Source organism: Anticarsia gemmatalis, chromosome 1 (assembly GCF_050436995.1).
Source record: "Anticarsia gemmatalis isolate Benzon Research Colony breed Stoneville strain chromosome 1, ilAntGemm2 primary, whole genome shotgun sequence".
NCBI lineage: Eukaryota > Metazoa > Arthropoda > Insecta > Lepidoptera > Erebidae > Anticarsia > Anticarsia gemmatalis.
The window spans coordinates 9,039,930-9,052,913 of record NC_134745.1 but is presented as its reverse complement, the minus strand read 5'-3'; the positions used below and the strand labels follow the sequence as shown (position 1 = coordinate 9,052,913).

At 34.5% G+C, this 12,984-nt stretch overlaps 1 protein-coding gene across 2 annotated transcripts in view; it reads right to left on the bottom strand.

Annotated features, from left to right (window-relative positions):
* The window catches only part of LOC142974842 (uncharacterized), a 53,361-nt gene that overhangs the window by 28,744 nt on the left and 11,633 nt on the right, over positions 1 to 12,984 (bottom strand). Inside the window, exon 1 of one of the 2 annotated variants that reach the window (XM_076117403.1) lies at positions 8,378 to 8,600. The exons of the other annotated variant lie outside the window; for it this stretch is intronic. The gene's annotated coding sequence lies outside the window, so the exon portion shown is untranslated. Of the gene's footprint in view, positions 1 to 8,377; positions 8,601 to 12,984 lie in introns of those variants that run through there. 2 annotated transcript variants of the gene reach the window in all.

Below are 12,984 nucleotides of genomic sequence, written 5' to 3'. Positions count from 1 at the left end.
GTCACATTATTGAGTTGCACCAATATTAATTTGCCAAGAATCCTATACCACACACACATCATTTCAATTTTATTACTATGTACTCCTAAGTGAATTGCGATATTATTATTAGCTAATCGTCATGTATTTAATATACTTAGGCTTCTTCATAACACAATGTAACAGACTCTGCAACAGCCCGTTTGCGAAATTAAGGACGACAGTCAATAGGCCACGACAATAATGATTAGTGACCGGCCTAGTGTCAAAATTGCTAAAGCCACACAAAGTCCTTTGACACGGCTTAACGACAAAGTTAATTGACTACCAGGGCTGAATTTGAACCATTGAAGCAATTTTCGGACTCTTTCAGTGATTACGAATTTAGTGATTACGAACTTATCTTTCAGTGCCTCGTATAGGTGCCGCCAAACAATTTAAACAATTTTGGTACATTATAAAAAAATTAGCGATCTTAGACCTGCTTGGTAAGAATTGCAAGGCGTGACGGCGACCTCTATTGCGCTTCGATCGCCTAATTGCTAGAACAGTCATCCTATTAGTTTTATTTGCACCGAGTCTACGTTCAATTTTCTTTACAAACACCTAGTTCTTTGGTCTCGTATAAGTGTCGTATATTATTGAGTCTGTTATAATAATTATCGCAGAAGACGTCAGTTATCGGTATCGTGCGTAACTTTCCTTGAATTAATTGCTTCACTGCGGAAGTCTGCGGAACAGTGAACATCAATAATATTATATTATAGGTAATTGTCACAAGAGCAATAAAATTTTATTGCGTACCGTATTAATTACTATATCTTGTGAATTACGATGTCGTGGCCTGCAGTGTATAAACAATTAAACTTAAGGTTAGAAAAGTAAAGAAAAGAAGTTGAACTTATATAATCAATGTATGAAAGCCTCATTAGTAGCTAAAACTTAGTCCGAACAATGCAGACTTCAGAAGTATTCCGGATTGTAAGGTATTTGAGATGACTTAATTAAATAATAGAAGAACTAAAAAGTTATCAAAACATAATTTGAATTCTGAAAACGACGTATGATTGAGATTTAGGATAGGCTTAACAAAATGAAAATTATGGGTAAATTAAATGACTATTTAGCCTGTTTTAGATAACATCGATAAACATCGCAAGGACGTGACGATGTATCGATACACTATCAACTCGAATGATAAGAAATTTCACAACTGTCACTGTACTCGTATCGATTACGATTAGATCGTAGTGCAGAAGTCGAGACATTTGGTCGTGACAATGTTGTGAAAGTAATGACGTTTGTCGCATATCTATCTCGGATTAAACTCCCATGTGTCTGATGGGAAGTGATTGGTAGCGAGAGTAAGATTTCTTTAGTCAAGTAGTTTCTATGCAATTGTTTGCAGTGAAAACTATTCAGATGATTTGTAAGAAAAGTACACTTTGTTGAAGCGACATTAAAGTTTTTCATTACATTTAACTTTCGCGTTGTGAAGCTCATTGTCTTTTACGGAATTACAATAGCAAATAGTTAGCATGCGGCTTCATTTTTGTTACAACCGGAACTGTACGCGTCACATTATCACGTGTTCAGTTGACAAGGAGTGTACGTTAAATTGATGGTCAGTATTCAGTGACGTGTGAATCACTATAATTTAAAGAAAAAGAAACAATGTAAAGCATAGTAAGTTGTTTTCAAATAGTTGTCAGCTGAGATACATCGCTCCTTGAATACAAAAGGGCCACAAATCGAAAACTATAAATTTTACAGGACAGCCAAAACAAATTTTTGAAACTGTTTTTTTATAATATTTTATATATTTATTAATTAAATATAAGATGTTAATATATCATTAGATGCGTATTTTTTAGCTCTATCTATCTACAATATAAACTTTGTAATAGCTGTTACCTATTAAGAAAAAAAAGCATATAAGTCCGTTTTGCATTCAAAATTTGAACCAATATCATGAAAAATATGTCGAAAATTAAACACAGTTTTGCAAATAAAAATGGTTTATTGTACATTTTTTGGTAAAAAACCGTATCAAAAAGTTAAATCTTATTAGTAAATAAAACCATAAGTGAATAGACACCAGGAAAACATTGTATTAAACAATCTTAATTAAAAAATCTTTACTTATTATTAAGTAAGTAAGTAATATAATAGAGATCAACTTTGTGCGTAACTTTCATTATTTAGTCAAATTAAACATCAATCATCATCATCAATCAATGGGTAACGTGACGGGTAGACTGAGTGCAGCAGGAGTATTAAAGAAATAAGATAATAGAAAAGTTTTATGAGTTTAATAAACCTTTATATTTAGCATTCGTGGATTATTCCAAAGCTTTTGGCAGCATCAGTCATTCCGCCGTAGAATCATCACTCCATAACCAAGACCTTCTTAAAGATACTATGAAGAATCGAAGCTACATACATCAAACTCATCAAAGCAATATACAACAATCTCTCTAAATCCAAAGAAGCGTGAAACAGGAAGACCCGCTATCTCCAAAATTACTTACCAGCACCCTCGAAAAATTTTCAGGAGCCTGGCGGCAATCGAAAGGCATTGTTGTTAGTGGCAAACCGTTAAAAAACTTTCGTTTTGCAGACGACATTGTCCTCTTCTCTTCCTTTGCATTGGAACTCGAATCAATGCTCAAAGATCTGAGCACGGCAAGCCTTCAGATTGGACTAAGTAAGAACCGTACAAAAACCCAGGTTATGACCAACAACACAAAACGTAGGGTCGAGGTCGGCTGACACGTCATACACTATGTCGACGAATACACTTACTTGAGCCAGATAACCTCTTTTAACAATCGACGGGACAAAGAGTTGGACAAACGTGTCACAAGTGCCTGGAAGAGCTCCTGGTCCATGAAAGAGCTAATGAAAGGTAACCTTCCACTGTCACTAAAGCGGAAGCTCGTCGAAATGTTTATACTACCCGTCCTAACCTACGGTGCCCAAACATGGTCCCTTACGGAAAACCAAAAGTAGAAACCGAAGGTTTGCCAGAGAGAAATGGAGCGTAGTATATCAGATGTAAGAAGAACAGATCACGTCCAAAATTCTATACTGCGCTCCCAAACTCGCATAGCCGATTTAGGGAAGAAGACCGCCAGGTTGAAATGGAACTGGGCCGGCCACATTATCCGCATGCATCCGGAAAGGTGGGCCCGCATATCTACCAACTGGATGCCAGAGGATGGTCATCGCAGACGCGGGAGACCTAAACGGAGATGGCGGGATGACCTAGACGCATTTGAAAAGGACTAGTCGGATCTTGCCGCTAAAAGGGCGATTTGAAAGGGAAGGGTCCCCCCTTGCCTTTCCTTGCATCAAAATGTTAAATTTTATTTCGAAAATTTTAACGAAAACTAAAATTATTATCATGCCAAACGGTCATATTTATGGCCCTCCCATTGTAGCATGCTAAAAATAATTATTTATTCCACAATAATTTATTGCAAAAAGGACGTATTTCAAAATATGCTACTGTTATATTACAAAATACAATAACAAATACTAGTGTTTGAATGCAAAACGGTCGTTTTTAGAAATATGGCATTTTTGTATTACAAAATATGGTAACAAATACTATAATTAGAATGCAAAAAGAACGTTTTCCAAAATATGGCAGTTTTGTATTGTGAAATATAATCACATGAACTTGAAATTTTGCACCCAACACAGACGTATTTTGGATTGTGGCACTTTTTCACGCAACTGACGAGCATTTGCGTTGAATCTCCGGGCGCAACTCACAAAGTGGCTGTTTTGCACTGACATTACCTGTCAAAGTGAGCTAATGCAAAAAGGGCAGTAAGTCAGTGCAGCCATAAAATAAGCAAAAATGATGGGGGTTTTTTTTTTACTATAAAATATAGTCGGTTCCGGTGTCATTTTTGCAATAAAACGATTTTCATTTTTTTTTGAGTTGTGGCCCTTTTGCATTGAAGGAGCGACATGTTACACGTCTGGTAATAGAGTCGAAAGGTTAAATAATTATTTAGGAGAAATAAATTGATCGGGCTCTTTTAATAGTCTTGTACATTCTTCTTAAGATATATTTTATAATGGAAGTACTATCAAATAATAAAGAGTACTTTTTTGTATGCAAAAAAATATCCACTTAAATTGGTCTGACATAAAGGAAGATCGAGAAGCCCTAGAATTTATTGAACAACCGTGCCATTGTTCGAACTATTATCAGTACAAAGATAATTTAAAAGAGCCTGTGACCTGAAAGAAAATTTATATTTAGAAATATGTACAGGAGATAAAATAGTAAAGGAAAAAGTTTGTGGTTTCAAAATGATAACAAAAGAATGTAATATCTTTGAATTTGAAACATAACTAGATAATAAATAAATATGTAGATAGCAGTCGACATTAGAAACCTACATAATACTGCGATAACATTACACGAAAGGTTATCATTTACCAGAAGTTAGTATAAATATATCTTAACCCAGGGCACTGGTTAATTAGTACATTCGTTAGGGATAACAAACCAATAAAGATGTGTTAAAGGATTATACTGAATGCAATTAAAAATAATATCTTAAGCCTGTAGTAGGATATAGGGCGGAGAGACACTGGACGATGTTACTACAGGGAACATATATTATATGTTCAGTATAGAAAAATTAATTGCATATAAAATGTCGAACGAGATTATAATCATTCCTATTAATGACGGTCTTCGTTCAGGATAATTTCGTTTCATTAACTAGTGTAGAAAAAAAGGTATAATTTATAAAAAACCATGCCTTGAACATCACCTTTAAGTTAAAGTACGTAGGCAGTCCTTGATCATCGAGATTACACACTTTTGACATTAAACCATGACGTAATATGCCTGTAGAAGCAGTACAAGATCATTATAACCTACTTTCATTCCGTTCCTTGCATGAAATTCTCGTATACGATCAAAAGGCCCGGTTATAGGAATCCAATGTTACGGTTCAGACGCTGAAACGGCTTCTTGTAAGAGAGCACTCATAAATCCATATGCAGCTATATTTCCCCCCGATGTACTCAAACAAAAAGGTTTGTTTGAACTAAATCATGGACATCCGACGGTCGCCGGACAACGGCCGTAAATATTAGCAAAATATTCAAGATACTTTATGTTTAAGCCGCAAGGTAAGAATATAATTGTATGTCCCAGTTTACAACAATGAACTAATGACGGAAACATCAAATGTAAGTGAAGTGTTAAAATAGCTCGACCTCAAAACGCTATTTTGTTTATACATATTTCGTCCATTGCCACGTTTGTGTTGACTAAATATAAGACCATTATTTAGTCACAACTGGAGTTCGATATTGGAAGTTATTTTTAAATATTACATCGACCTCCAACGAAATGACAAATTTAATTAACTGTTGATCCTGTTTGCTCTAGGGGCCTAACACAATCTGCTGTAATGTGTTTCCCTAATTAAAGCCTATGTAACCCGTGAAAGAGAATACCTGCGTGAGTGTAATGTCATGTACATATTATTATGTATTTCCAATCTACATACATACCTACCTACCTTAAATTACGCCTCTAGGGCGTTATTACATACAAAAGTGGTAGTTATAAAAGCAATTTCAAACGATTTATGGTTTATCTAACAACCATAATTCAGAGAAATGGGTGACCTTTTTAGACTGGAGATTTCAAAAAATGATTTTTTGTCTCTTTTTTCTTATAGGTCATTTGGATAGGTGGATATAGTATGTAGTATAGTCTACGAGTAATGCCCTCGAGGTAGATAATATGTAGTTGAAAGCTGAAAAGATCTCCTCTAAAAGGTGTGAAAAGGCTTTTACAAGGTTGCCAGCGCGTCAACGACTCTTCGGGAGTTACGTGCTTCAATGGTACTCGGCGTATTATAAAGATGCTTGGAAATTACGCATAAGCTCTGTGTTTATAAGTGGGTTTAGAATTAAATATGCAAAGCCTCTCCGCTAGTAATGTGTGTTCGCAGAAGAAAGGATTTTCAGGTTAATTTCTGTGTGTTTTAACCCTGGGAATTAGGTGTACGGGGCGTAGTTCCACTGTACTCGCATTTTATGTTAAATATTGTACACAAAAGGAAAATTAACACAATACGTGTATTTCGTTCCATATTTTGTAAAGAAAATGTCTTCCAAAATACCGACGAATCTATCGTTTTAAGTTCAAAGATTTTGCATGTATTTTGTAAAATCCCATACTTTTTAAGTCTAACTTTTCCTACATCATAGGTACAAACTTTACAAACTTCGATTGCCTAAATATCTGCTAGTCATATCACACTACATGTAGCAGAGAGGCTATTCAACTATGCTACTAGATTTTACCAGACGCCTTCATAAAACCTAAATATCTTACCTATGAGAGTACAATATTAATATAACCTATACATAACCGCAAAGTTCCGTTGAATTCCGTGTAGATACAACACGGATTTTACTTCAATCAACATAAATTCCGATAACCTGACGATTGAATCAAAAGTGCCTGATTACAGCCGATTTGTCATCACATTCTTAAACATGTTGTAATATTTTATTAGGCTATGAAAAGTGAAGTTAACATGTGGGAATTTTGTTTAGCTAATTAACTACTACTAGTTATGTATTACCAATAGATAATTTTGTTACTCATCAGTGTATACCTAATTGTTTTTAATATGAGTCAGAAAAGGTAGTATTTTTTATACGTTCGCAGTACAGTCATAGGTAAAGGATACGGGTAGGTACCTTGTGTACCTATCCGTATCTCCAAATGAAAAATATACCATATTCATGATGAGATTATAATTTAGTCAAGTTTTATTAAAACACTAGCCGACCCGCGCAACTTCGCTTGCGTCACATAAGAGAGAAGGAGTCATAATTTTCCCCGTTTTTGTAACATTTTTTACTGGTACTCTGCTCCTACTGGTCGTAGCGTGATGATATTATAGCCTATAACCTTCCTCGATAAATGGGCTATCTAACACTGAAAGAATTTTTCAAATCGGGCCAGTAGTTTCTGAGATTAGCGCGTTCAAACAAACAAACAATCAAACAAACAAACAAACTCTTCAGCTTTATAATATTAGTATAGATAGTATAGACTAGTATGGATGATGGACCTAGCAATCACACATATTCTCAAAACAACTTATAACTTAATCTACTAGGAAAGAAAAACCCTGAAACAAAATAAAAATAAAATTTCAGAAGTCCGCAGTTTTATTTTTACGAGATAGACTGATGACAGTTCTAAAAACAATTGTAGAACCGAGGTATTCAAAGAACTTCTCTGCAAAAACTCAAATAGTCAGTAACTTTAATCCTACTTTGACTTGTCAAAGGGTCACTTGAATAACACAGACACAAGATTGCTTAACGCGGAATAAAATCGGCCTTCGTTAAATGGGGAAAATGTCCGCTTAGCTGTTGAGAATTGCAAATATCTGTTTTAATTAGGTTTGTAGGTTTACCTTTGAGTGTAGCAATAACTCGACTTTAATTCTGGCAAGTCCTACTAATATTATAAGTGCGAAAGTGTTTGAGGCTGGATGTATGCATGTTTGTATGTTTGTTACTATTTCATGAAAAATCTGCTGAACGGATTTTAATAAATTTTGACACACAAATTATTTATAACCTAGATTACCACATAGGATATTTTTACTAAGAGAAACCTTTTCATGCGGCGAAGTCCCAGGCGGAAGCTACTACCTCTATAAGTAAGTTCATAAGTAAAATTTTAAAGAAAACGCACAAGTCAAATGTCAAATTCCACTGATCAATCCAGGTATTTTATTTATTTTGGTAGCCGTGAAATCCCTATAGATCTGTGCATTGTTAAGTTCACAATTGCCTATCGCTATTACAATAGTATATAACAACAATAGATTTGTGATGATCACATTGATACGTGTTATACATACATGCAAATGAATCAACAATTATGATATAATCAAAATTATGCACATAGCGCATTACATCTTCACAATCAACTAGATTTCTCACGAAATGATTAGATTAAAATCAACAAAAAATTACCAAAACAGGTTTAATCAAGTCGTGATAATTGTTCGTTAGTTTGTTCAGCGTGACTTGTTTACAAATGACCACAGTTTTTATAACAAACTAGTTGAAAACGTAACTTTTACATTATGTATATGAAATTAGCATAATTGATATTCTGTTGATTTATTAACACATTTCATTATTCACTTATCTTTCATTTTGCAAGATGAATCTTTCATCAATTATTTTTTTTACTTAAATACTTTTGCAGCGATAAGATATTTTTATGTTGCCAATTAAAAATGAATGAAGAGAAAAAAATTGAACACAATGATAAATTCTTAAGAAATTGTACCGGTATCAACTGTTACAAGTTACTTACCCCGAAGTATTTCAAAGTTTGACAAGTATTGTTCCAAAGATGTTCTTTCTAAAGACAAAAGAATGCAAACACGTGGCCACATACAAAACACAGCACACAATTTTACTTAACAAATAGTGTATTTAAACGTTCACTCAACAGACACCCAAGTATTAAATATTGTCACTAAGAATAACATCACTAAACGTTCACTTCGATGGGAACTCTCCACGGAACTAAAGTTATTTTGTCGACGCTGCGGTCGGGGCGGTCCGTACGGACATAGCGAAGCCCCGATCTTATAGATAACATCGAAAAACTCGCAGTACATTGCTCTCTTACTACGAATGCTCCGACTCGAAGGCAGTGAAGTAGAAGCAATGGTAAATATTTTTCCAAGAGATATCGTAGGATATATTTTCCATTAGTAAAGGAAACGTCGTCTGAGCTGAGATACGTTGTCAGGCGGGATTTCTCGCACGTGAACAAATTTGATCCAAGAATGAGATTATAATATCCAGGTGAAATTGTCGAGCCATGTATGATCTAATAGATGTATCACCGGTAATATGGGAAATGATGGCTTCGTTGGAAAATAAAATGTTAAGAATTCTACTCAAGCTAATATTTATAGAGAGCCAATTTTCTGCCAATTTCTTTTCCGAATATTATAAGTTAAGGTAACGAGTATCTTCAACGAATTTGACAGTTTAAGAGAATCCCCTTGGGAATGTTACGGGTACTTTTTATGCGTGACTTCTTACTATTACAATTTTATCATTCAATTAGGAAAATTGAGGGAAACTTAGAAAGTAAAATTACTATGTATTCCCAGCATTATTTGCTAGTCGTTTTGTAAGCCTTGTGCAAATCTATTTGCCTTTTTGATTAAATAGTAAAATAATCGTTTGAGTCCAATTAAAATTAATGGTTGCATCATTAACAGATGTAACCGGACGAACTATAAAAACAGCTCAGCAATTTATTATAAATTATGAAACAGTAATAAGCAATAGAGATGACAGACGCATAATTTTGCTACCGAATTATAATAATTGTGCCTAGAAGCAAGAAAAAGAGGCTAACATATTAATTAATCATCAAGAATTAAAGACTAGTCACAATTGAAGATTATTAATTATTATTCAAGTCTAATTACGACAAAAACGCTAAAGCATTAATGTTATTTTTAGCAATGACGGCGTTATTCTACGAAACGTTAATGCAGTCGTGTTCCTACATAGATTTTTGTTTACAAAGATTTCCATTAAACAGTCACGAAAACATTGAAGCAATGTGACACAATGTGTTTCGCTAACTCATCAATGTACGTACTTTGTTAGCACTGCACCGGCTTGAACGTGTCCAGTATCGTGAGAATATAATGCGCTTGAACATAATTTGTTAAAAGCATACCGTAAAACGTTTTGTTATTGTTGGTAACAATTAACACGGACCATATTGAGGACCAGTCTTCGTAAACTAAGTAGTATTCACACAGATTTTTATTTTTTTTATTGTTACACAGTTTTAAAAACATAAGATTACTGGGATTGCAAAAACTGTCTTTTTATGTGTATAATGTCCGGGTAAATCGGCTTTAGGGCCGGTTTGACATTTACGCCAGTACCATCCAGTTTGTGCTGTGTTGTTCAGTATCGTCTCATCAAATTTACATGTAAATGCTCGTCCTAAAACGAGCCTCCCGCCGCGTACAGTCGTCGGCAGGCAAAACATTCTGCCGCTTGGACCCATTCAATTAACAGACGGCCATTACCCGACAGCAATCACCAAACAATGCATGTCAAAATAGAAACTGTGAACCTTCGATTCGTAACCCAAAACCCACAGACCTACATTCTAAAGGTTATTTTATTACCATGAACATAATTAACAGCTCTAAGAATCAATTTTCACACGTTGTCATAACGTTCGTCAAGCGACGCGTACATTTCCCTCGGAGAAATATGGGACAAATAAAGAGGGAAAATAAAGGCTTATTGAGTTCACTCTTCCGTTGAGTGGGGTCACTTCCTAGAGTGTCAGGGGAACGGCCGGCAAATCCGATTACCTGTATATCGATCGTGCTTATTCTGCCTTTTGCACTCTCCGTCCACTCATACACCATTTTTAGTTTAAAATTTCAAATGTGTTATGAAATAGTGTAACGTATAAACACTCTATAAAACGAACCATAAATATTCTAGTTTTAAAGCAGGTGCAGATTTTTTATGTAAATAAAGTAAGCAGTGTTTATAAGAGAAAATTGTTTTTACTTTATACAGTTGTGCAAATAAAAATGTGGTTAATGTTTCGAAATCTGTTTAGTCGATCGGATTTATTATTTCAGTATTCGCCTTTGAGTTGATTTTACTTTGAATTATACGTTTGCTTTAAGTTTGTTTGAGAATTTCAACATCTGTTTACATAAAGATAACGATTATTTTACCTAATTAAAGTCTACTTTGTATTCATTATTAGACTTCAAAACATTTCTTATCAAACGTTTTCAAAATCTTTGAAATTCGTTAAATGTTATATTCTTAGTCAAAGAGCTTACTGGCGCTGTTAAGTTGGGAACATCTGCCGCTAATGTTTTGACACCTGTTACCCGCTCAAACGCACTTAGCTCTATAGAAGGTGTATCCAAATCTCCATATTTACTTTGGTATATTTATTGGCTCGCCATAAGCGAATGAAATATTATTCCATTTAGAACTTTTGGACATGTTGTAATATTTCTGATATATTTATGAGGGCATTTGTTAGTTTGTTAAAAATAGATACCGTTTCTGTTTTGTTGGTTTCGTGATCAGGAGTCATAAAAGTAAAGTCATGACTTAATGGTAACCCTGAACTGAGCTTAGCTTTTGGCGCATAAAAAGAAAATATTTAAGAAAGTTTGTCTTGAGGATTAAAATGTTGTTCATTTTCCTTTTTCCGTATTTTCTTTTGTTGATGTCGTAACAACTGCCTATAAAATAAGAAACCTCTCAAAATACGTTGATTTTCAAATACCTTATTTTCTCAACTACAAATTTAGATGCCATATTTCTTTCCTAGAATTACCTCTTATACGCAATTGATATTAAGAAAAGCTTAGTAACAAACTAGACTCTCGCAACATTGTTCGCGTGAAATAGCATCCCACGTGTTAACCCAGGCTATAAACTATAAGTATCATCAAAATTCGTTCAGTAGTTCTTCCGTGAAAGTTTAACATCCATATTTACAAACTTTCGCATTTATAATACTTGTAGGATACGAAGTTTTACTACCATTAATATTACTAACATATATATTTAAACATTTCAATACATTGTAAACATAACAAAACGTACTAAAGTACTAAATCACCGGTAAGGCACTAAAGAGACACTTATCCCTATCAGTGCAACTAAGTGTCCGGTATGCACAAAACCACAATCTAAATCGAAACAACTTAAGGTCCTTGACACGTCCTTCGTTTACAAGACTGACTGGTCCGACTACCTTATTATATTCAAATGCATTATGTTGTATTAGGCCCGAAGAATGTTATTGTGTAGTGCTAATTGTAGGTTTGTTGGCCTTTATTAGGCTACTAGTCGAGTGACGATGAAATTGTGTTTTATGTTGCTAATACATTATTGAGTTAATTTATATCTATACTAATCTATACTAATATTATAAAGCTGAAGGGTTTCTTTGTTTGAACGCGCTAATCTCAGGAACTACTACTTAGTCCGATTTGAAAATATATTTTAGTGTTAGATAGCCCATTTATCGAGGAAGGTTATCCATACTAATATTATAAATGCGAAAGTAACTCTGTCTGTCTGTCTGTCTGTCGGTCTGTCTGTCTGTCTGCTACTCAATCACGCCTAAACTACTGAACCAATTTGCATGAAATTTGGTATGGAGATAGTTTGATACCCGAGAAAGGACATAGGCTACTTTTTACCCCGGGAAAATGACGCATGTCCCGGGAAAATTCAGGTTTCGCCACCGAAGTCGCGAATAATCAATATTATAATGACATTGAATTAACAAAATTCCGTTGTCATGGCAACAGTTTTAATGGCGGATATGCTTTAGCGCGAGTTATATGTGATATAAATAATTTTGAGAATATTTTTCGTGAAAAAAAGCATATTTTGTTGTTAAGGAATAATTAAGCTTTGTATTAGTAAAAAGAAATCATTCACGCGAGCGGAGCCGCACGGGTCAGCTAGTAGACTATAAAACATCACGCTACAGTCATTAGGAGCGGAGTAGCAACGAAAAATGTTACTAAAATGAGGAAAATTTTGACTCATTCTCTAAGGCGACGCAAGCGAAGTTGCGCGGGTCAGCTAGTTTAAGCTATTAAGGACTCAAGCACAGTTTATGGAGTGTAGGATATTCAATCCAACAGATAATATACAATTACAACTAGATAGTGAGATGACATCGTAAAATGTGTAGGATTGCAATGGATAAGACAAGCACAGAATCGTAAAAAATGGCGTTTTGAGGGGGAGACATATTATACTCAACAGTGGGTAAAAATGTGCTGAATAGATAGATAGAATAACATACGTGTAAAATTATGTCAGTTTAATCTATATAAATACTAGCATTTACCAGCGACTTCGTCCGCCATCTGA